Source organism: Anser anser, assembly GCF_964211835.1.
Source record: "Anser anser genome assembly, chromosome: 2".
Classification (NCBI taxonomy): Eukaryota; Metazoa; Chordata; class Aves; order Anseriformes; family Anatidae; genus Anser; species Anser anser.
This window is the reverse complement of record NC_139721.1, coordinates 97,186,283-97,209,794: the sequence shown is the minus strand read 5'-3', so window position 1 is coordinate 97,209,794 and position 23,512 is coordinate 97,186,283. Positions and strand designations below refer to the sequence as shown.

The window sequence follows — 23,512 nt, the reverse complement described above, 5'->3', positions numbered from 1 at the left end:
GCTCTGTGCCACAGCTCATAAAGACTGCCTAATACATTTCCTTGCAAGTACTTTTCTTTACGACCTATAGCAGATTAGAGGCATAGGGAGGAGGAGGATTCTCATTAACTTATTTTTAATGCAAGGTCCTTTAACACAGGCTACTAGTGAGATGTAAACATCTTGGTCCAGATGTTCCAGCTACATCACTACAGGCTGGAAAATCCCAGAAAAAAAAAAAAAAAAAAAAAAAAAAGACCAACAGCTGATTGGTCTGAGACCAATTAACACCTAGAGGTGCTGGGTGCCAGCAAGAGCTCACAAGACGCTTTAGAAGAGCAAAAGCAAACCAAAGATATAGGCTGGTCCCTGAGGTTGGTGACAGCTTGCAATGTCTGAGCCCCTTTTCAACAGCAACTGAACCGAGCTCTCCCAAGAGCCATGAGTAAGATATGTGCAGATAAACAGTCTCGTGCAGTGCCCCAGGGCACAGCCTGGGGTGGGCATGTCAGCCTTGTGAAAAATGTTTCTGCAAAATGGTGATGGGATGGATGAGAGGATGAAAAATAGCCATTCTGCACAGAAGAGACAGCAGATCTTCTAGATCCAACTGGACTGGGCAGGGGACAGCTTCTTCAGCTGTAATCCTTGCTGAAATTTACTACAGCCCTTCTTCTACCAACTGGACATCACAGGGGCCCTCTCTTTTCCCAGGCACTCTGCACCAATCTCACCCTCCCATTTTGCTGGAATTGAATGAATGTGGGCACAAAATACTGAGTCAGTATAATCCAACCAGCTGGGAATTTCCAGTATCTGGAAAATACATGCTGTTCTAGGCTTAGCTAGATTTAAAAGCAAGTCTTCCCATAGGCTCATATTGCTCATACATACGTCCATGCATGCCATGTTATTAGTGGATTTTGCCTCCTGCACTGTAGACATCCCATGCTGGTTGCTCAGCAGTACAGCAAACTCATGCTGTGGTGAACTCTTCCAAAAATAATTTCTCGCTGCTAGAAACACTTTTTGCATTTGCTCATCCAATTGCTGATCAGTAGTAATCAGTGCAATCACATGTAAGGGAAGATTGCAACCTGTGTACATCACTGAACTTGAAACACAGGCTTTGGATGAACTTGTTGCAGGTACATAATGCTTAAAGAAACAATGAGATTTAGTCAATGACAGATATTTGCAAAACCCCTGTTTTTATAGTTAGAATAATAAAAATATCAGTAGGAACTTTGGAAGTAGAAAATGTTGGCCAGGTTCTTATTATAATTCAGTGAATTCAATAAAATGAAAAGAGGCCTGTCTCACTAGTTCATTTTGGAAAGTAGTTTTTCTTTTTTAAAACAAAAAAATAGCAGAGCAAGCATAGGAAACAAGAGGCCTAGGTATGAGGAGTATAAAAATTACACTTGCTGCTATGGATCAGCCGTTGTCTGTAACTCTCTCATTAGAGATGGTCATACAGAGGAAGGGAGATGTTGGGGGGTTCTACGTCTTGTGACTGTCAATGGTTCCGTGACAGAGAGAGATGGTCTGTAAAGGACCAAAAAAGGAAAAAAAAAAAAGAGAAAAAAAAAGGAAAACTTTGCCGCTGGGCTATTTCTTGCATGAAAAACCCCATGATCCAAAATGTCATCTAACAGTGCGTGCAAATCTCTGTGAAAGTTTTTCCTGTGTAGAAAGACTTCAGCAAACATTTCAGGGACTAAACTGCTCTGGCTGGTGCAAAGGATGTCTGGAAAATAAAATACTTCCCATATGAGAAACCAAATAATACAGCAATGGCCCAACAAAAAGTTACAAAATTCTTTGAAGATTATGCCACATTCCTGCCCCTGATATCATCATTTTGCTTCCAAAGGGAGAGCCGGAGACTACTTTTCTTGTATAATTCCTGAAATTTTCCTACTGAGCAAGATTGCCAAAGAGAAGGTAGTTGACCAGCAGGGGTCTAGTACAACATGACCTGCAAAGCAGTTATTTTCCACACTGTCTCCTGGGCACCTTTGAAAGCTCTCCTGGTTTGGTTCAACATTTTAATCTGTGATATTCAGCTTAAAGGAGAGTATCAGCAGAGCAAACACAACCTGTAAATACATGGCTCATAGTCAGATACCCAGGTACTTCCTTTGGTGTGTACCCCAGGAAAGCCTCACCTGGACCCTCATAGCTCTGCTCTCCAGCAAGGGCTGGGCTCCTTCTCCCAGGAAGACCCCTAGCGATGCCTCTCCCCTTTCCAGAGCTGCCTGGTTTCACAAAAGTTGCAGAAACAGCCTCCCTCTGAGATTTTGCTTCTTCTAGCTGGGTTCCCACCCAACCTGTCCTGTCCATGAGTTACTGTGGGGGTGAGCAGGAACAGCCAGTCACTCCATCCTCACATCCCAGGGAAATGGTGAAGAAAGATCCTGAAGACATGAGAGGGAGGAAAATGGAATGACCAAATACAGCAGGAAAAAAATAATTCTTTAGGAAAAGGAAGAAGAGTGTTTTGGATGTGAAGCTCAGACTCTGAACTCAAGGTGGCTTAACTAGAGAGAGGTTGGACTAGCAACTGAATTTTATCCCCACAGCTCTCCTGTGTACTTGCTTACAGCTCCTACTTCCTCATCCAGCCCTCCCAGCAACCTGCCTTGGTGGACTTCTGGATGCTCCTGTGCATAGGGTACACTAAGAGTCACAACAAGCTGGAGGTCCTCACCAGGAACAGGGCCAGTACACGTGGGCTATGCAGCAAAAGTGGCCACAACCAGCAGAGTGGGGAGCAGGTTGGGAATCCCCAGTGCCACCATGTAGAAGGTCATTGTGTTTGGTTATCATGCTTTTTTTTTTTTTTTTCTTGCTTCCTGGCCCTTGGAGGGAGCTGTGGGAGCAGAAGGGTGAGAGGGAAAAAAGGACAAGGGGGGAGAGAAGCTGTGGTGGGAGGAGGGGAGAAAGAAGCTATGCTCACAGCTTTTCACAGCTGAAAACAGACCCCACTGCTGGTAATGTGAGAGGGCTGTAGCAGGCGCCAAATGGATAAGGCTGTAGACAGCGGGGCCAGAGCACTGATACTTGCCAGTACCTGCAGATAGGAGACAAATAATTGGCACACATTAAGAAACAAACAAAAAATAAAATAAAATAAAAAAAAGAAAAGAAAAGGAAAAAAAAAGAATAAGAAAAAAAGTGGGGGGGAGGGAGGAAGGAAGAAGACAAGGAAAAAAAGCGAGGGAGAGTTGTTAGATGTCCGTATTTTCTAAACGTGTCTGGCAGGAGCCCCTGCAAGGAATTTAATCAGCAAGAGTTGTTTAAACTGGGCTTTGAACACAAGCCCTGTGCTGCTAGTAATGAACTTCATATCATCTGCAACTCCTGTTTGCTGACGACATTCAATTTGTTAATTCTGCAGCTGGTGATAGGGGTCAGATATGAAAGTGACGATTGTTTTTTGACGTTCCAACCCCTGCCCACATCTTTCTAATTAATCCTTTTAGGAGCCACCAGCAGATCAAGAGAAATGCAGGGAGGGAGGAAGGGAGGGGAGGAGGAGGGCAGAAGAAGGAGGAAGAGAGATGGCTCTTCTGTGCCTACCTGGCAGCTCCTGCCCTCCTGCTAGGTGTGCTGATGGACAGGAGGCGCAAGAGCATACCTGCTAGCTGGTCCTTTTCAGGCTGTCTCAGAAAACTGTAATGTTGGAAAGGTAGGTATGAAAATATAGAGGCTTCCCCTTTCCCCCCAGGAGAGCTCATTTTTAAATCTGTCACATATTTCATATTAACTATCTCCAGGGGAAGTAGGGTCGGTGGTGGAACTGGCAGTGGTGTAGAAAAGCATCCTCCAGCTTACCTACAGATACAGAGTATTTTACAGTCTGTGCCCAGCTTAGTCTCCCTCCAACCTGATTTAACTCTGCACCCTGAACTTCCTGCCTAGAAAGCTATTTAGGGTGGTGCTGAAGCCACTGCAATGACTGTGCTTGTCATGGAGAGCTAGCCAGAGCACAGCAAGTGTTCATAGGAGACAGTACCATTGAGTGAGGACAACCGGCAAAAGCCCGTGCAGGATGGGTTGCCCCGGGGTTGACCAGATGAAGCCCTAAAGCAGAGGTATGCCTCTGAAACTTCTTGTAGCTGGTAACAAAATCATTCACACTGTGCTCCTGGCATTAACTCATCCCAGGTTCATCTAGTCCCTGTCAAGCTCTGCTGCAGGCCCCTGGTTGCACTGACAGGAGGTCAGAGCTGGTCACCAAAGGTGGTCCCAGCACCAAAATTTGATCCAGTTGTGGTACAGTGACTTCCATCCAGATGTGGTGCCTGTGTCCATTTACAGAGGCTGAATAGGGAGGCCTTGCAAGGCGAAGTCAAGCTATGAGAAATTTTAGAAAAGAAGAGAAAAGTAGGAGTGGAAAGTTGGCTGAGTGACAAAAATTTGGAGAGAGAGGAAGGCCTGAGGTTATGCACAGAGATTGCTGGCATTGGGAAAAGGCAGAAGGAAAAAAAGAAGGAAAAAAAAAACCTCCCTCTGATTAACATTAGACTGAAAAGAAAGGTTATTTTATGGAAGAACTCAGTCTTTCTCCATCCACCTCAGCACAGGAGCTGGAGACAAATGCAGGCACATGGTAACCAGCAGTAGCCACTGCCTCATGGCAAAAGCTGGCAGGGCAGAGAGAAAGGCTTCACTCGTTGTTATCAGGTGCCCTATCTGTGACAGAACTGCTGGCACTGGTGACGGAGTGGTAAAAACAGGACAGCATGGGTCTACTGAGAGCTGGAATCCCATAAAACAAATCAGCAGCAGCCTCCCCAGGGCACAGAGCTCTTACAGAGGATGGATGTGTTCTGGGTCAGAGCTGAAGAAATGGCTCCAGACGCAAGCTCCCGAAGGAGGGTGCTCACGAGCAGCATCCTGGTTTGCACCACAGCCAGGGACGCACATCTGCCCTCATGCTCCGTTCAGTGGGACCAAACCTGAACCCCCAGCTCAAGTGCGGTGGCACTGGTTCCTCTCAAGCAAACGGAGATCTGCCAGCTTATTCCAGCTGGGTATCAGTTGTACCCTGCTCCGCCTGTGGACAAAAAATTAAGCAGCTGTTTGCTTAAATACTGTCAGTGCTGTGGTTTTACTATATGAGAAGCTTTCACTTGTTTCACTTCATAAATCCACAAGTGCTGCTGTGGCTTTGTAGTGGTTTACCCATCCAGTATAAACTTGCAGTATCCAATATCATGAAGAGAAGTTCAAGCAACAACCATAAATGTTTGTCTTCTCTTTTAACAAGCTTTATCAGTATTAATTTATTTGCACATACAAAGAAAGTCTATTGCTCTTTTACTCCAGACTCTAAAAATCAGTAAAACAGAGCCTCACTTCTGCTTGTGGCATGTCTGGAACAACACTAGCTTCAATTAAATTAGCCTGGATTTACAACAGGAGACTCATGAGCAAGCTTTGCCCTTATAGCGTCTCTCCAGCTTGTGCTAAACTTAGTGCAGAAAATCTAGGAAAATACTGGGACGTGGGGGGAAAACTGAATACTGTGATTAATTCGGTGAGTAACATGAAAAGATTAACAGCAAAATAAAAGTAATGAGTGGCATGCACCCAAAAAGGACATTATGATGATCATACTCTGATGATTACCACCCAGGAACACAGGAATGACCATCTCCCTCGAGGCCTAATGTTGAAAGGGAGAGTGCCCAGCACTTAGTGAGACATCAGATCTCAAGAAGATATTTTTAGTAGCACACTCCAAAAAGGAGACACCAAAAAGTTTGCCTGAAATTTCAAATCAAAAGCCTTTCAAAGCACCAACATCATGTCATCATCTGCACAGCCAACAAATGTAAAACCAGATGTCACCACACAGTGACAAAAGGAAACTGTTATTTCCCTGTCTACACTCAAATAATAATAATGATAATATTTTTTTTCTTTCATTTCTGGCATTTGGCTATTAGTCTTGGCTGATTTGTAAAGTAAGAGATGATCACCAAAGACCAATCGTAGCGTACAGAACTCTGCTACAAAGAATATATGCTAAAATGTATTTAATAGAATGACAAACAAACTGACAGCAGACAAGAAGGATGTGATCTGCAAAGGTACCTTTAGAGGTGGAAGGTGCACTCCCCATTGCGGTGTGTCTCTACCTGCCACTAGCAGGCGGCTCACTACTGAAGCCTGCTGGTAAAGGACGGAGAAGAGTAGTGGAGGGGTGCCTGACCTTCCTGGCGGACAGTAGTAGCCCCACAGAAGACCAAGAGCCCCACTACATCTGCTGGTGGTCAGGGGAAAAGGACTGGAAGGAAGGGTCTGAACTGAGGCATCGGCAGTGGAGCTATTTGGGGCACCCAGATTGACCAGCGTTTCCCCACCAGATAAGCAGAAGGCAAGGAAACAATGTCATTCATGCCTGAATGAAGGGCTCATGTAGTGAAAAGTGATCAGAAATGACTGAATTTCTCAGGGTGTTTGTAACTACACACACTGTTATTTGTTAATAGGCTTCCACCTGTTGCATTCATGAATGTGAGTATGGCTTTCAGTTATGCAACGTCTATAGGCTTAACATAGCTGTGCATGAAAACCTATTGGCCTTCAACATCTCTGCAGGCAGTACTACAAACAGTGGCAAATGGTTAGTGGCATGCACTTTGCTTAGCCAGAAGCACAAAGCACTTAGCGAAGAACATTTTCCTTCCCAGTGTTTACATTCAGCCTGAGCACAACTTAGCCATTTTCTTCTCGGTGTGGCTAAGCCCCACAGGTACCCTGACACATAAAAGACACACTGTTTATTATTCAAGTGTTAACAAAGTACTTGAGTCAAGAAGTAATCTATTTTCAGACAGGAAAAAAGAAAAAAAAAAAAGAAAAAAAAATCACAGCCAAAGCAAATATTGCAAGAATTACCAGCTTTGATAGCAACAGGAATATTCTTTTTCTGCCAAGCTACTGCAGAGGTGTCCCCACACAAACCTGGGGCAGGCACTGACCGTCCTCTATCTTCTTCTCAAACCACAGCTTTTCATTTGCTATACTTTACTACACTTCACCATTTTGGCAATACATTTCTTTGGGATCTGAACAATATTTCTTTTCATTAAAAAAAAAAAAAAAGTACATATAAACTCTGTTTTAGGACGATAAAAAAAAAGAGTTTTACCTAAGGCGAGAAAATGCTTTTAAATCAGTCCAGAATGCCTACCACCATAAGGAGTCACTCCCACACATTGTCACCCTGTTTTTTAGAAAACAGTATATTCTCATTTTCTTACTAGACATGTCTCTTGCCACAAGAGATCATGAGGTTTTAATAGATGAGAAAATACGTATTTTTAAAGAAGCACACCCTCTCTCTGAGACATATACAAAGAAAAAGTAAAGCTTTTTGAGATAGAAAACTGCTAAAAAGAGTGAAGTCAACAATGACAGTGTTTAAGTAATCAGCATTCCCAGATAGGTGATGTCAAAGTGGCAATTACTCTTCCAGAGCCCCTTGAAAATCTAAACTGGGAGGTAAACATCCAAAGAGCTGTACTCGAGTGCTCTCACCATGCACCAGGCAGAGAGTACATCTGGAATAATGCATTTGTGAAACAGTCTTCATCTCCCACAGCCTTTTGGTGCTCTATGGAAAGGGTGTAGGTGGTCCAAAGGGACAAAATTACAAATAAAGGAATGAAATTAAACATAGTAACATTTGCACTGTTTATCAGGACACATTCCCAAGCAATGACATATAGTTTGACGTGAGAAACACTGTCCTTAAGGAACCAGTGGGAGCTCCATTAGAGGTTACATTAGATAAAGCAGGCTGTGCTACAGTTTTGAGAGAAAAGTTTTCAAATACTGTAATTTATTTTACAGAGCAAAATGGCAGAGTCTCCACCAGGCTGCAAAGTTTTAAAAATGTCTTTAAGTCTCTGTCTTTTTTAGGTTGCTGCTTGAAGAACAATGCAGAATTAGACTGTGTTAAAACAGCATTATTCAGCAGACAGCTGCTCTCTTAGGCATTTTGAACCAACGCTAACCTTATTGAATTTAGATTGTAGGCCCTATGATTACACCTTCCCAGTCCCATCACACCAGTCTTGGCTGGGCTATGAGGATGCTACAGTAGTACAAGCAGTCAAGAGCAGGTTGGCTGAGGTGGCATATTCCCAATTTGTATATGATGTTATTCATCCAGGTTACTTCTATTTAGGTGTCTAGCTACAGACAAAAATAAAATAAAATAAAATAAAATATAAAAATCTAGCTTTAGCCATACCCTTCAAAAAACTTAGGATTTTATACATAATTCCTTGATGTTTCCAATATGCGTTTTCAGTCATACTAGCCTAAATTCAACCATGCCCTTCCTAGATAACACATCATCCTTGTGGATGGTGGTGGACCTGCTTATGAAGTGAGAGTGTGTCCTATCTCCTAGAAGCGATAGGACCCATATTGCAGACCATCACTTGCATATTTGAGTTTTCCCTCCTCCTCAGATAGATAAGGCCCACAAATTCTGGGAGGCTATGGTTTATAGGTGACTGCAGGATGAGGAGAATAGGGACAGGTATGTGAGGCTACCCACTGAGCTACCTATCTAGACCCTTGTTGAGGAACCTGAATAAAGTGGTTTGATTTTAAAATTTATAAAAGTAAGACCCTTCCAGTTAAAAGTCAAGTTAAGACATATCACTAAGGGAAAAAGGAACAGCTAGATCATCCTCGTAGCTATTCACAATGTATTATAGGGCAAGGAAAGTCTTAGTTGTCACTGCAAGCAAACTACACCAGGGCCTGAACATGTTAAGGTAACAGCTCCTGCTGTGCAAATGCTGTTAAAATCTTTGTACTTAACGTTATTGATAGACATCAATTTTCAATACTAAGATTTTAACTCCATTGTACAGCAGAGATTAGTTCTAGTTATTATTTATAGAGATCAATTTCTGATGCGAGACTGGAAAGATAATCATGCTGACAAGTGAAAGATGGGAGAAGCAAAAGAGAAATAGCTTAAAACAATACTGATATTGTGAAGCATTAAGAACGCAAGCATGTAGATAATTGCCCATCTCTCTCTGTGTAATGAGAAGCTTGATCTGCGTCCCACAGGCTGAAAAAGACTGAGTGACCCGTACCAGTGGGCCCAACTCCCTTGCCGACAAGTGCCAATGCATTTTGCATTAGCACTTCACATGAGGAGACCCCAATTCCCAGCACCAATGGGGCTAAGGGGGTGTGAAAAACCTCCAGAATATGCTTTTTTTTTTCTCACAGCCTGACAGATAGCCCACCATGAAACCTGAAGAGAGTCTTATCATCATACTACCCCACATTATAATTTAGTAGTCAAAGGAATGAGATGTTACTCACAGAATACATACACACACAAGCCTTTAAACCCCTAATAAAAATTACTTTTTGTTTGAACCATTATTCTCAGACAGCCTGTTCCCTAAATCCACATAAAATCTAGCTCTTTCAACTTTCTCGGGAACAGCACATCTCAGCCACGGGTTTGAAAAACAAAGAAGAAGATGACGTTTACTGCATGTTCTCGTTCAGTGGACCTTCCTTTTCAGAGTACTGGGTAATGAAAATAATGGGATCATGTATCACAGTGGAAGGAGAAAGGTAGAAATTCTCGCTTTCAAAAAAGAAAGGGTTGAGTCAAAGGAAGTTATTTTATCTCCTATGGTCAAATCCAAGATGCTCTGAGTGAACAGCGGTTGGGGAAAAGGCTAAAGTAGTAGGTTTCTCTTTAAAGAAATGCAGACCAAGTAGCAAAATATAGACTGAAAATTAAAGTGCAAGAAGAGTAAAATGCTTAAATTAGCCTGGGGAAGTCCATCTCTCTCAGCCTTGCCTATACTAGAAAGGGCTTGCTGGAAAAGCAAAAACTGCAAAACTACCAGTAAACTGCCCTACTGGAAGCCCAACCTTATATTAGGAAAAATGAGTTTTTGGCTGGTATAACCCAACGCAGTTCCCTCAGACAAATAAGCCAAGCTGGTGAGAGATTCAACCGCTGCTGAGCCATATATCTGCACCTGATGGGGAACAGTGCTGGCTTTGCTGGTAACACATAAAATCTTGGCATTTAAAATTACCCCCGGCATTCTGGCACACAAGCCCAGGGAAGCAATTGTAAGTTTCATACACTTCTTGAATCAATGCGATGTCCTGGGTGGCAGCATTTAGGATTCCTACACACCCTCCTTTAAACTCAAAGTTGAGAAAGAAACTTGGTTAACTGTAAAAGAATAAGTATCCAGAAGGAAGTAGAGATCCATGGAAAACTGGGGAGAAAGTGGAAACTGGCCTTCTGCCCCTTGGCATGGAAGGATTTGAAGCCCTCTCTAGCCTGTCAGAAGAGGGCCCAGCTGCAAGTTACCATTTCCCCTCCCAATTCTCCCCCCAACTCACAGGTGCTCTGTCTCAAATACCATTTCTGAGGCTCCAAAGCCCTTCCAAATTCCCTTCACCCAGTTAGCTCAGCACCTTTGAGACAACAGGGGACTACTTCTGCAATTCAGCCTCATAAATTTACATTTACCAAATTTGCCCCACCATCTCCAATCTTCTCCCAAGCCCCGTTTCAAAATCTGGTTTTGGCTCATTGCAATGGGGCTACAACAGCAAAGGCTTGTGAAAAGCGTCTGAAAGCATCTTTCCACACCTGATTCTTTGGCTTGTATTATTTTTTTTCTATGTGGCCTCTACCTTAAGTTTCTAACACAAACTATGGACAGGCCACCATTTTGTGACCAGTGCAGTGCAGGCAGCTGAGGGGGCTGTATCTATTTCCTCACAGAATCTATTTTCGCCAATTCTCATTTTCTGTTTCCATCATTGAGAACGTCCAAGATGGCCTAAGCACGTTAGGCATCCAAGTCTCCATTTTAGTCCATTAATACACACTGTTTGCAATTTGTTTGCAAATTTAAAGGCTTAATCTATTCATTAAAGGGTCACTTCAGAATCATAGACCTTAAAGATCACCTAATTCCAACCCCCCTGCCGTGGGCAGGGACATCTCCCACCAGACCAGGTTGCCCAAAGACCCATCCAGCCTGGCCTTGAACACTTGCAGGGATGGGGCATCCACAGCTCCTCTGGACAGCCTTTGCCAGTGCCTCACCACCCTCTGAGTGAAGAATTTCTTCCTTATATCTAATCTAAGGATTAGATTACATTAGATTAGATTCAGCTGATGGACTCTTTGCCTTTTACAAGTGAAGAAACCAATCAGGCCAAATAAACCAGTGGAAGATTCTCCAGGGCAAAATCTCCTTGCATTTCTACTACCAAACTGTGGGTCTCAGGATTATATTCTGCACTGCAGATTTCATATTTGTGACCTGCAGTCATACGAAAATTATCTTTCAAAAGTTAATCCAGTAGCACCACAATACAGGACTTCTTGTAGACAATAATATAAACATTTCTCATTTTCCATAGTTACCACAGTTTAAAAGAAAAAAAAAATTACTTTATCTTCTGGGAATGTCACATTTGCTTTGAGTCCTTCAGAATCCATTGATTTCTTCTCTCTTCCTTCCCTGGAGTAATTGCACAAAACCTTTCTGCCCACATTTTTTTCTACCAGAAGCTGCGGAAGCATCCACTATTAGTGTGTATCAGAGGTGCTAACCTAAAGAAACAATATTAGTGAAATAAATAAATCTATCTTCATAGCCTCTTCTATCCTTTTCCCTTCTTGCATTCCAGGAGATAGGGAGCAGGGGAGGAATTTCCACAATGGTATTGTTTAAGATTATGATGAAATAAAATTTCTTGATCCTTTCTGTGCGCTTGGAAGCCTATAGTAATCATATTAATCCAGGGTCCTTATTGCTGGTTAATGGAATTCTTTTAATATTGACCCAAGTTTCTAGTAAATAGATTTACATTGATCTGGTGATGTATAGAGCACAAGTAAGTCTATCTATGTGTAAGCAAATTAAAAACCTTAAGCCTATACAGCCAAACTGTATAATCCCATGCTGAAAAATTGATCCTCAGATACTCTCATGGGAAGATTTTTGTTTTTTTCTTTTTAGGTAAAGAGACACCTTCAATTTCTTTGAGAGGAAAAAAAAAAAAAAAAAAGATCAGCGTAATATTGAAGAGACACAAGACATGTTTCATACCAAACAAAATCAAAGCTACCAGAATAAGTCTTCATAACTAAAAACTGCACCCTGCATTGGGTAACACGGCACCGGTCATTCAGCAGGTGGAGCGGACATGTCACTGTGCTGCTCCACAGCATCGCTCATCCTTGCTTTCCTGCCTAATTGCAACATCTGACATTTTTGAAGGAAGAAGGTTACCACAGCCTTGCTGGAATGGCAGCTGTCAGCACATTCAACACCAGTCTAACCCAAACCATTCCTCCCTGAAGTCTAGTCGGGCCTACTGTGCCTTTACCCTGCCCCAGGATAAAAATGTCAGACATATGGATGTCAACACACTTCAGAAACTAAACAACATTGTCCTTGCTGTGCAAATGCAGTACTATCGAAAGGACTTGGCAGGAGTGAGGGAGCAGGGTTGTCCAGGGCTCTGTGCCCCAGGGCAGTCACATCCCTCGCAGCCTCTCCTCGAAGGGAAGGCACCAGTACAACCCCTCCTTTCTCTGATCGTGCCTGTTAATTACATTCATTAATTAAGCTGGAGATAATGCCACTTCACTGTCAGACTGGGCTGGTGGGTTCAGAAAGCAGCTGAGGAGCAGGAAGGCAGACACATCTGTACACCCAAAGGAAGTGGGATGACTTATGTTTTATTTCCATAGGAAATTAGGCTAAAAATAATCATAAAACCTAATTCAGTTGCTCAGTTGCCAGCTCAGTTTCACACACATTTTGGCCCTCTGGCACATCTGTGCTAGATGTAATCCTTGTCTAATGTGTTCCAGGCTACCAGCACAATGCTAGAAAAAACACAACCATAGCCAAGACGCCAAATCGTATGTAAAGATCAAACTACGCTTTGGCAACACAGGCAGGCCAGCTACAATTTGGAGGTCGCTTTTATGTTACCCAGTCAATGTATGCATACACCTTTGCTGTGCACTTATAGTTTGTAAACAGGTGGAGCAGAAACAACGCAGAGCTCATGCAGCATCTGCAGAGGGGATAAGGGATGAGCAGTATCTCAAACAATACCTCACCTTGCTGGGTGGGAGGGTTTCTGATCTGTAAAAGGCCGCCTTTTTTTAAAAAGACACTAATTAGCATGAAACACTGATCAATAATCTTTAAAACCTTTCCATTATAAGCACAAATGACTGCAGCCTTGCAAATTGAAGCAGGTGTTGGAGGATGTGGAGACCTGCTTGGAAGATCCACATCTCTTATTTCCCCATTATAAGCATTTCTACCTTTTACTTGTCAATATCCAAACCCATTCAAAATGGTATACAGCAAAAATAGTATCTTTTTAGTTACTGTATTGCAAGCCACAATCTATGCACATATTTCAAGAAGTGTTTTTATTACTTGTTACCCAGATTTGCAATGCTAAGCTGAGACCCAGGACAGAGGTCTAGCTTATATTCTCTTGTGCATGGGGAAGTTTCAAGTGCAACGTCAGGGGTGGTTTTATTTTGATGGCTTTTCCACATGCTTCAGAAAAAGCACCATAACCCCTTTGCTTTCATAACAGAAGTTATAGTTACTTCTCAATGATTTCTCAAACACACACAAAATTTTAAAACATTAAATTCCTTTCCCTGTGGCTCAGGTCCATAAATGTGCTTTGAGGTGACAAGAATTAAACCCTCTGTATCATCACCAGCCCCAAATATTTCACAGAATGAATATTGCCCATCTCTGCATCAAAGGAAACCTGCTGCCTGACAGGAGCTCAATGTTGCATTGTGGCTGTCTGGACATTGGTGGAAATTTAATGGGATGCTAAGGAAAAAAAATATATCAACGTGGATTTTTAAGAAGAGTTTTATCACAAAAGCAGCAAGTTCCTATCTGTACAGAGCAAAGCTGATTCACTTCTCACTCCCTACCAATGGTAGGTATTAGCTGCTACGTATCTACCTGCCGAATCTCTGGAAAATGGAGGATGTAAACCACCTCTCTTTCTCCAGGTGTAGGAGTCAAGCTGGAAAATGGAGCACAGCACATCTTGACCCCTCAGCATGGTGATGGGTCTTCTCGGAGCACCACTGCACTTGTTGGCATGGGATTTCTCTCCGCAGTCCCACCTGCCTGCTGCCTCTCCTCACTCTTTTGCACCAGCCCAGGGCTGGAAGGTGACCTGCAGGAAACTCAAAAAAAAAAAAAAAAAAGCCATTACTGTTTTGTGTCAGCTCAGAAAACCGCAACAGGGCCAGGCAGGGGGGAAAAAGGCTGGAGAGGAAATCAAGGAAATTCACTTTGGCAGAAACTAGCAAAGCCTTTTTCTGAATGTTAACTATCTAATTTAATGAAGTCTAGAGATCAGTAGAGACAATTGTCACTGCCAGCTTTGATGCCAATCACAACTCCTGAACAGAAGCCAGCAAACGCATCCAACATACAAAGGGGAAAACAAAAACAAGGCAAGGATTTGACCCTTTGCTCTCACGATCCTTTACGAAGAAAGATCACCTTTCAGAATGGTGGGGAAAAAAGTCTTCCTGATCAGAACAAGTCAGCAAGAAAAAGGAGAGAGAAAAATCCCAAGACAAAAGAACGCAGAACTGTAATTTCTCTCTGTCGGTCTGCAGTGCCTTTAGGGCTGTCAGTGGGAATGCTTACGGGCTGAAAAAGCTCTACATGGATTGGGAAATCAGGGAAGGTTTCTGTAACCCACGTCAGGAGCAGGTATGTGCTTTCACTTGCAGGCAGCTGTAGGTTTACTGTGCCCTCGTTGCAGTACTCTCCTGCAGAGATCTTTCCTGACGGTCACCAAAAATGTGTCTTCCACAAACATCCCTCTGTCAGTACAGCCTGCACAGGCTCATGCAGCTCAGTGGAGAGGCAGCAAATGCTCTAAACCTGTTGCAGAGATGGGGGCATGGAAAGAAGGAAATCCAAGACCCTGATTGTAAGGAGTGCAGTGCTTGGGTGTGCATCAGGGCACTCAGCCAGCTTCATCACTAGACAAGATTTACTCAGGAGCTTAAAATAGATTCCCCAAAATAAAACAAAGTTACAAAGACGGCCAAACAACACTGTTTGGATTATTATGGTTTTACTTACCAGGAAGGACTCTCCTTAGTAATTCCAGCATCTCAGCTCCCTCAGGAGGGAGCTGACAGCTTCCACTCCTTTCCCGGACATCTGTGGATACAGGGTTCCCACTCTTACTGTTAAACACAACTTAATGTATAATTTTGGACAATCTGCTCCCTTCCTAGCCCAAGGACTGAACACTTCTTTCCTCTCTCATTCTCTTGATACACCCCTCATGCTCTCTAATTAGGTTCTGGGGAAGCTCCGTAAGGAACAGCAGCATTTCATTCTCCCCTCACAAGACTGGGAACCTCAGGTATAACCATTTCTGGCTTTACACGCCTTCTACCTGCCTACAGCCTTCTTGAAACATTTTACAAGCGTATCATGAGAAATTCTGATGATACTCAGTGACCTTAAACTGCATAGTGTTCTACTAAGAGCTTTGCCTCAAGTTTCTATCAGGCATGCAAGCACAGAGCAAGATTTGGGGATGGGATTTCCTAGAGGTACAGTCCTTACCTTGTACTCAGTCACAATGCACGAGCATCCGTCCTCTCTCATGTGTGCTGGGAAACACACAAGAAATAAAAGATCCTAAATTCTTCTGTTTGACTTGCCTTTGCCTTCTCCCCTGTTTTTATGCCCAAGCTACAGACCTAAATCCCAAATCCTATCAACCTCAAAAGGACCCCAAGGTCAGAACCACATGGATGCTTATGGAGAGCCCATGACCATGCGGTGCAGCATCAGCCACTTCCAATCTTCATGCATTTCCCATGTGTATTGTCAGAGCAGCACTGACATCAGTTACCAAACTACACCACGACTCATCCCGCACCAAATCGAGACAGACCTTGGCAGACTTAATACCGTGTGGGCCAGCCATGTATTTTCCACAGAAACAATACAGGAATAGCTCTTATTTGTAGGAAAACTTCTATTTCCATAGCATGTCCTTGCAGAAGTCTTTGTGAAGGAGAAGTTGAAGTTCTGCCTCCTTCCTCTTAGTAACAAGGCTTCTGTTTCAGGATGGGGTCCCTCGGGTTTGTCTTCCTGGTGCAGGCACATATCCCCAGCATTGGTCACAGAGGCTCAAAACTCAGCTTTGTGACCTACCAGGAAAACCTTCTAGGCAAGCTGGGGTATGGTCCTTAACAAAGTATATCCTTCCCCACCTCTCCCAGAGTTGCTCTCTATGAGCAGTAGCAGCTGGCTTGTTCATGTCACCTGCATGATGTGGATCATGAAAGCCACCACCCGTCTATGAGAGGGACAGGTTTTTAGGACTATTGAAATGAATTATTTCTTTTTTCACTGGCTGCGTTCAAATCCTAAACACATTGCTTTGCCTCCCTAAACGCCCAAGTATTTCAGAGATATGACAAGTCTCTCCTAATTGTGAAAGTTTCTTATCTTAAAGAGATAATTGGTGAAATATATATTATTAGAGCACCCATCAGCACTGCCAGAGGTCTGTCATTTCCATTACAAGGCAGAGTACTGAAGATAAGCTAGAATTAGGCTGTTATTGTCCCTTGTGTTAGAGCCAGCCTCAGCACACAATGTATCAACTCACATGCCTTAATTATATTTTTAATTTAATTTGATCTCAACTTACTTAAATTCGGAGGATTGAAATGAGGGTGGATACAAACCAAAACAACGAAAGCTGTGCTCCAAGTATGGGCAAAAGAAAATTGTTCTGGCTATTCACATGGCCATGAAATAACCATTAAAACTAGCCCGATTCACAGAAGAGACAGTTTGGATATTGAAAGCCTATCTGGTAAATGGTGCTGCTTGTAATCTGGACAGAATGACAAAGATGAATAAAGGAGGTACTTGTTCCTCTCTGTAACTAGAGCAGAATGCTACGGGCTAGAAGAGACGATGTCGAAGTGTGTCAGTATAGTATACAAAACCCAGCTTTGTATGAAGTTGCAGTGGAATTTATGTACATTTACTTTAGGAATTAGATCAGTAGATATCTTCTGGATCAGTGAGGCTGTCATCGTCAAATGTTGCAAATTTGGTCTTTTGGAGACTAAGGACAATCTTAAGAGCAGGTAGGTTTGCTGATGTCCCTGCTCATATTGGAAAGCCAAGCCACAGCTCCTCACTTTCAACACTTTCTTCCAGTTTCTAGCCAAACTCTTTTATGGTCAATTGTTCTCATGCCAATGCTTTAATTTAGGCTAAACAACAAATTTTCCTCCTTGCCTATTGTTCCCCTCATGTATACTGATAGCAATTAAAGCATCTTTGCAACTGCCTTTCTGCTAGACCAAGTAAATATTGCTTTTGCAGTCTTCTCAAAGGGAGTTTCATTGCCCTGGGCATACTCTCTGTCTGGTCCTTCTGTGCACAGGGGTGTCTAGGGCCATATTTCTTATGAGGTTGCATTGATGCTTTGCACAGGGCCCATGGTTTTCTCTCCTCTGCTGGAAATGAATCACTTGATATGATCCTAAGCTATATTTCCTTTATAATTTCCCTTTTTACGGGTTGTCACATAAGTAACAATTCATAAGTAATCCAGCTGGTCACTAACTGACACCACTATTTGTCCTCTACATCATGCTTCAGGAGAGTTTCCAGCCACCAGAAGAGCCAGATTCTGGAACAGACACAACTCCTCTGACAGGGCAGGGAGCAAAAATCCTAACTAGTTTTAAAACTGAGCCTGATAAATGAAGAGGAATATATGATGTGACTGCCTGAAATATCATGAGTCTGGACCTCATGATCTGCGAAGACTTTCCCTATGCTGAGTCCAGAATTACTAAATATAATATATGATAGAGTCACTAAAAATATCTAGCTAATCACTCACGTGCCAATAACGTTTTATCTGGAATTTCGAAGAGTAAGAATGAGCTAAGTGCCTAAGTCCCTCCAGCGCCTATAGAAAATCCCAGACACTTCCTTGTTAAACTTATTTCTACTTGGGGCTACAGCACTACATTCACATGGTAAGTTCTCATTTCCTCATATTACTAGGCTAAATGAGCATGACAGAATGTTGTTTAACAAAAGGAGTATCCGTGTTTTAAACATGCAGAAATGAAAAACAAAAGGAGAGATTAGAATATCTGTGTGGTTGCAAAAGCCAGAAACTGATCTCACCTCTCCCAGTCCTCCCCACAACACCTAATTTGTGTGAACATCTCCCTTCCTGTGTTGTGCTTCTACCATTGAGTGAGTCAGAAGAGACTGAATCAGGAAACACATTTCCTATTTAGATCTGAAGTTGCTTGGCTCCATGGTAGTCAATCTCTGTTGCATAAAGCAGACACCAAAAAGAAGTGCAGTCCTGAGGAAGTTGTCTCCTGTATTCCCATGCTTCCTGCTATTCCTCAGCAGTCTCATTATTCCATTAGAATAGTATGGATATGAAAGTCTTATTTAGGATAACGTTTTCTAAAATGCCTGCTAACGTGCACAAATCTTATTTTAAGAAGTTAGACATATACGACTAGCTTCAGAAAAGAACCAAGACAAAAAAAAAATCACAAATATCAAAAATACAATACAAAGAACACAGTTCAACACCCTCTTCCACTCAGTCCCTACCTGCCTTCCCTAGGCACCTGTGGTTGATTTTCAAGGTACTTAGTGTTATGCATCTGTATGGAAGCATCACAACCATGGCTTGATGTCCACCTCATGCATAAACTCGGATGACCTTCAAAAATTAGGTGCTCAATCCCCAAAGCTTCAAGAAGAGGAAAAGAGGAGTGACACTGTAGAGATTCTCAGGTCACACCTGTATACTCCAGCAGTATGAAGCTCTCCAAGATATGAAGAGGACCCATGGCAGCCTAGAGCTTGACATACAGCATGATAACTCAAGAGCCTGGTAAAGACATTATGACAAAACCCCAAATCCCTCCTCTGACGGAGGGTACCCTGTTCCCACCCCCGAAGAGCACTCCTCACCACACAGCTTCCTGATTGGCCCAAAAGAGGACATTTTACTGCTTCAGATATTCTGCTTAGGGAAAAATTCCAATTGATTAACTGAAAAATGCAAGAGCAAGTCTGGTCCCTGCTGTAAAGATGGGGTATGTATTATCCAGCAAGGTTTCAACATGAAGAGTTCAGCATGGCACTTACATACCCTTCTGCATAAGATCCTAACTTACTTCTGAATACACAACTTGAATGTTTTTAACAATTCTGATTTCTTTTTTTAATCTTTTTTTTCTTTTTTTTTTTTTAATTCAACTGTAAGCCTTTACCTCCATAATTTCTTGTGGCAGTGAGTTCCACAGATTAACTATATGTGACATAAAAGGGTGTTTTCTTTACCAGTTTTATATTTATTGCCTTTTAATTGAATTAGGTATCCTCACGTGCCTCTTTCACAAAACAGGATAAGTACAAGCACCTGCTGACCTTCTTTGTGCCATACATTATTTTATACACCTTTGTCATGCAATATCTTATTAGTTTCTTTACTAAACTAAATAGCTGTAATCTTTTTTAATCTCTCCTCTTATGGGATACTCTTCAGCCTCTAATTGTTTGCTTTGCCTTCTCTGAAAAGTTCTTGGGTAGTCAAGTCTCTCTATGAATTAGTTTTAAAGTTACATATAATTTACAATAATTTAATTTTTAGAAAGTCTGGTACTGCTTAGACAGCTAGGTTCCTTTTGTTATCTATCCTTTCTAAACTGGTGCATATTTACGAGGAAAACGGTGCCTCCATGAATGAATTTAGTTGGCAGCAGTTTTTGCAAACAAAAGCGACCAAGATTAACCTCAAATATGTTATGCATTTGGGTCAACACATCCAGGTGTACCCCAGTTCAGGGCAGGGTTTACATTCACAAATAGTTTCAACCTGCAGTCAAACCCATCCCACTTGCACCTCTGGGTCTCTTCAACATTAATGCTTCAGGTGACCTTACCAGACCTTCCCGTCGCACTTTCTGCTAAGTTTCCTCTTAATGACTGTGGGCTGGTGATTTCATTTCCTTCTCATGGAGGTGGGTCTCAATCAGCAGCTCACTGAGGGGAGCCCTGGCAGTCAGCACGCATCGCTCAACCAGCTCTCCTAGCTGGTTCTCCTGCTCTCAATGGAAACTAGAAGAGATAATATCCAGCTTCAGTATTTCTGATTTATCACATTTGCTGTACAGATAGAAATTCATGCAAGCACCGAACTGATAGGTTGAGTTTGGTGTGGTGTCAGTGCCAAAATACAGCGCATGGTTCATGACTTTAAGAGATGTCAGAGCTTTGTCATCTCTCCCAGATATTTTGGGTTCAAAGGTGTTGTGTTTTTTCTAGCAAGCGAGGAGACTAGATAAACTTAGGTGAATTGCTTGCCTTAGCATATGATACTTTCTAACACCAGCACACAACAGCACAAAATGAAGATGTTCTCCTAATGTAACTCAACCTTGGCTCAAGAGAAATCACTCTTTATTTACATTTACACAGTCACTGTTCTGCACCCGAGAAAGGATTCATTGCATCATTACATTTTTTCAGGGGTACAGATTTTATTCCTGAACACAGTTCAAATGTAATAATCCATTCATCTGATGGACTCACATAGGAGATTGTTCTCAATCTTCTTCCTTAAAGCTTAACAATGGGGACCCACCTTTGAGCCATGCCCTGCCAGGGCACCCAAGCTGCTAGATCCAGAGAAGGATGCAGCATCCCACTGGATATTTCAGTTTTGCTAAAGGTGAACTTTCTGGTGCCAGTTCATCCCACACTAACAGCTTTTGGACTGCAGGTGCTATGAGTGAGTAGTTGCATCCTGGCTTTGAACAACTGCAGTCACAACTGATGTACAGTTCTAAGGACGAGGAAAAATGCCCAAAAGCAACTCAAGGTAGAGTAACTTTGGTTGGGACCCTGCTGCAAGGTGTGTTAAAAATCTCATTCAACAGAGCAGTGAGGGAGTTGCAAGAAACACTTAAAAATAGGAAAAGGTTTCAAAGTGTTTTGAACCTGATATACATAAATTAAAAAGTTTCAGCTGAAAGCTGGAAGCCAGAAAATTCTCCCTCTCTTCTTTTTCTTAAACAGAAACACATCCTTTTTACAGACACACACACACACACACACAAAAAGCTGAAACTCTGGGTTCGTTCTGGTTGCCTTTGTACCACTGGAGATGCCATAGGCAGCACAGAAACACAGAGCAGTTGGGAGAGATGAGGCAGAAGCTACAGGAGACCCTCATCTTTCTGGTCAGTACCTTGATGTCTTTGCTGCAGCAGGGCAGCTGCAGCAGGGCATCTCAGTCGGCTTTTCTTACCCACTGAGGCTGACCTTTTTCTCTGAATTTTTTGTCCAAAACCAAGCACTGAAAAAACAGATTTTGTAGAAAGTAGTCAACAAGTTGCAGTGCAGCTATCTTCAGAGCTGGTGTGTTAAAAAGTATCTAATTCCAACCATCACTTTCTGAATGTCTTGTTTATACGGTGTTTCTAAAGCAACAGCATTCCTGAAATTGTGTAGGAAAACAGAGCCATCTACAGGGAAAACTGTTTTGGCTTGGCAAGGAAAAGGATTGGAGGAAGCAATGCATGATTCTGTGCCACCCACCAGCACAAGGGAAGGACCAGCCAAACACTGTGTTACCCACACAATGCTGGGGGTTACACAAGCACATACTGTATAACTGAAGTCCTGTGAATCTGTTTCAGTCTCTCACAGGCTCTTTTCTGTTAGTTTTGACAAACGTTTTCCATTACCTTTCAACCAAAGTCACAACTAACCTTTAGTTTGCCCATGACTGCATATCCACATTAGCTACAAATAATTGCTGGAAGACCCAGTCATTGGTACACCCCTCATACACGTACCCAGGAGACATGCTCCATTACAGGCTGTGGTTCCATCCCACCCCTTTGCACCTGGGTTCCTACCATAAAGCCTCTGCCCCTTGGTTACATGGGCATGCCCATGCCTTACTGGGGACACACAAGCTGGTGAGCAAGCTGTACCTAATACAGCTGGCTAAAAAACATAAAACAACTCATCCTACCTGCAGTGCAACAGAAGTACTCCTTTAAATTTAAAGGCAATGTCTGACACTTTTTTTTTTGGGGGGGGGGTGGGGGGGGAGGTATTTAATTCCCCACCGGTGACTATCAACCAGTGGCTGAATATTTGCAGTCTCTGCAACGGCAAATGGAATAATTTCTAATTGTCCTTCTGTCTCCACAGAAGAATATAAGGACTGTAGTCTCATCAATTCATTTTTGTATTGTTTGAGTGTTACAATACACATCTTCAGCAGAGAAGAAATTGAAGAACAGGGGAAGGAAGGTAAAGAACTGTTAGCTGGAAATGCTAACTGTTTTAGTCAGGGTATCTTGAAAACTTAAAAAGCTGTGGTACAACCGCTGCTTAAAATGCCGTGTTAGGAAATGAAAGATATAAGGTTTTCAGTGTCAGCGGCTGCTAAAACTTAGGAAAAGAGCTCTAAGAGTTTCCCCATGGCCAGATGATAAAGGATGTTTTGTTACGTTAACACAGGGGCCTCCATACTTAGCTAAATTAAGCCAATTAAAATGGCACGAAATCAATCTTTCTTTAAATACTTAAAAGCAGAGCAAAAATTAGGTTGAGAGAACCCTCCCAAATTGATTTCCATTTCTGTAATGACTGATTTATATGATATATAAAGTTCAGCTTCATATCCAGCCAGACTTCTAAAGGTTTGTATGTTCTTACTTATTCTATCATATTCTCTTGTAGGATTATTATTTTAAATTCATCCAGACTTGAGCTTTTTGAGTTATTAGAAAAAAATTCCATAGACTTACCTTTGGTTGAATTTAATAATAGTTTTAATTCGATTAAATCTAATTGAATTACATTAAATGCATCCTGCAATTTTATATGTACTGACTTAGCTGTACAGTCAATGGAACTAAGTCATCAGTGTAACAGTATAGCTTTGAGCTTTGATATTGTTGATATAGGTCATAATATAGGAAACTAGGACTTTTGTGGGTAGAAAAGATTTCCCCTGGCCTAGATAGTCTCAAGTTCTGTGTCAAAAAGAACAATGGGTGTGCCTTGTACTTTATGGCTTCCATCTGGTTCAGATATCGCACAGACAGATACCAAACAATGACCCTCATGAAATGGCTGTTGGCTTCGGTGGGAGCTTGGGAGGGTTAGGAAGGAGGGTCCTGTGTATGGGTTGTCTGGAGCCTTGCTAGCACAGGACAACTTGGGTTCACCACTCTCCCTGGCCAATTATGTCTGAAGACAAAAACTAGGGAAAGATATTTTGAATTCTTTTTGAAAAGATTTTTTCTGCTGCTAAACTGGTCCTTTTTTTCTGTTTTAACAATGAGTTTTAATGAAAA

General features: G+C 42.3%; 1 long non-coding RNA gene across 1 annotated transcript in view; it reads right to left on the bottom strand.

Moving 5' to 3' along the window:
- The window catches only part of LOC310893312, a 38,978-nt gene extending 23,301 nt beyond the window's left edge, over positions 1–15,677 (bottom strand). Inside the window, exons 1-2 of the long non-coding RNA XR_014578894.1 lie at positions 15,189–15,677; positions 14,043–14,272 (exon numbers count right to left, since the gene is read on the bottom strand). This is a non-coding gene — a long non-coding RNA (uncharacterized lncRNA). The remainder of the gene's footprint in view (positions 1–14,042; positions 14,273–15,188) is intronic.
- Between the last annotated feature and the right edge of the window lie 7,835 nt (positions 15,678–23,512).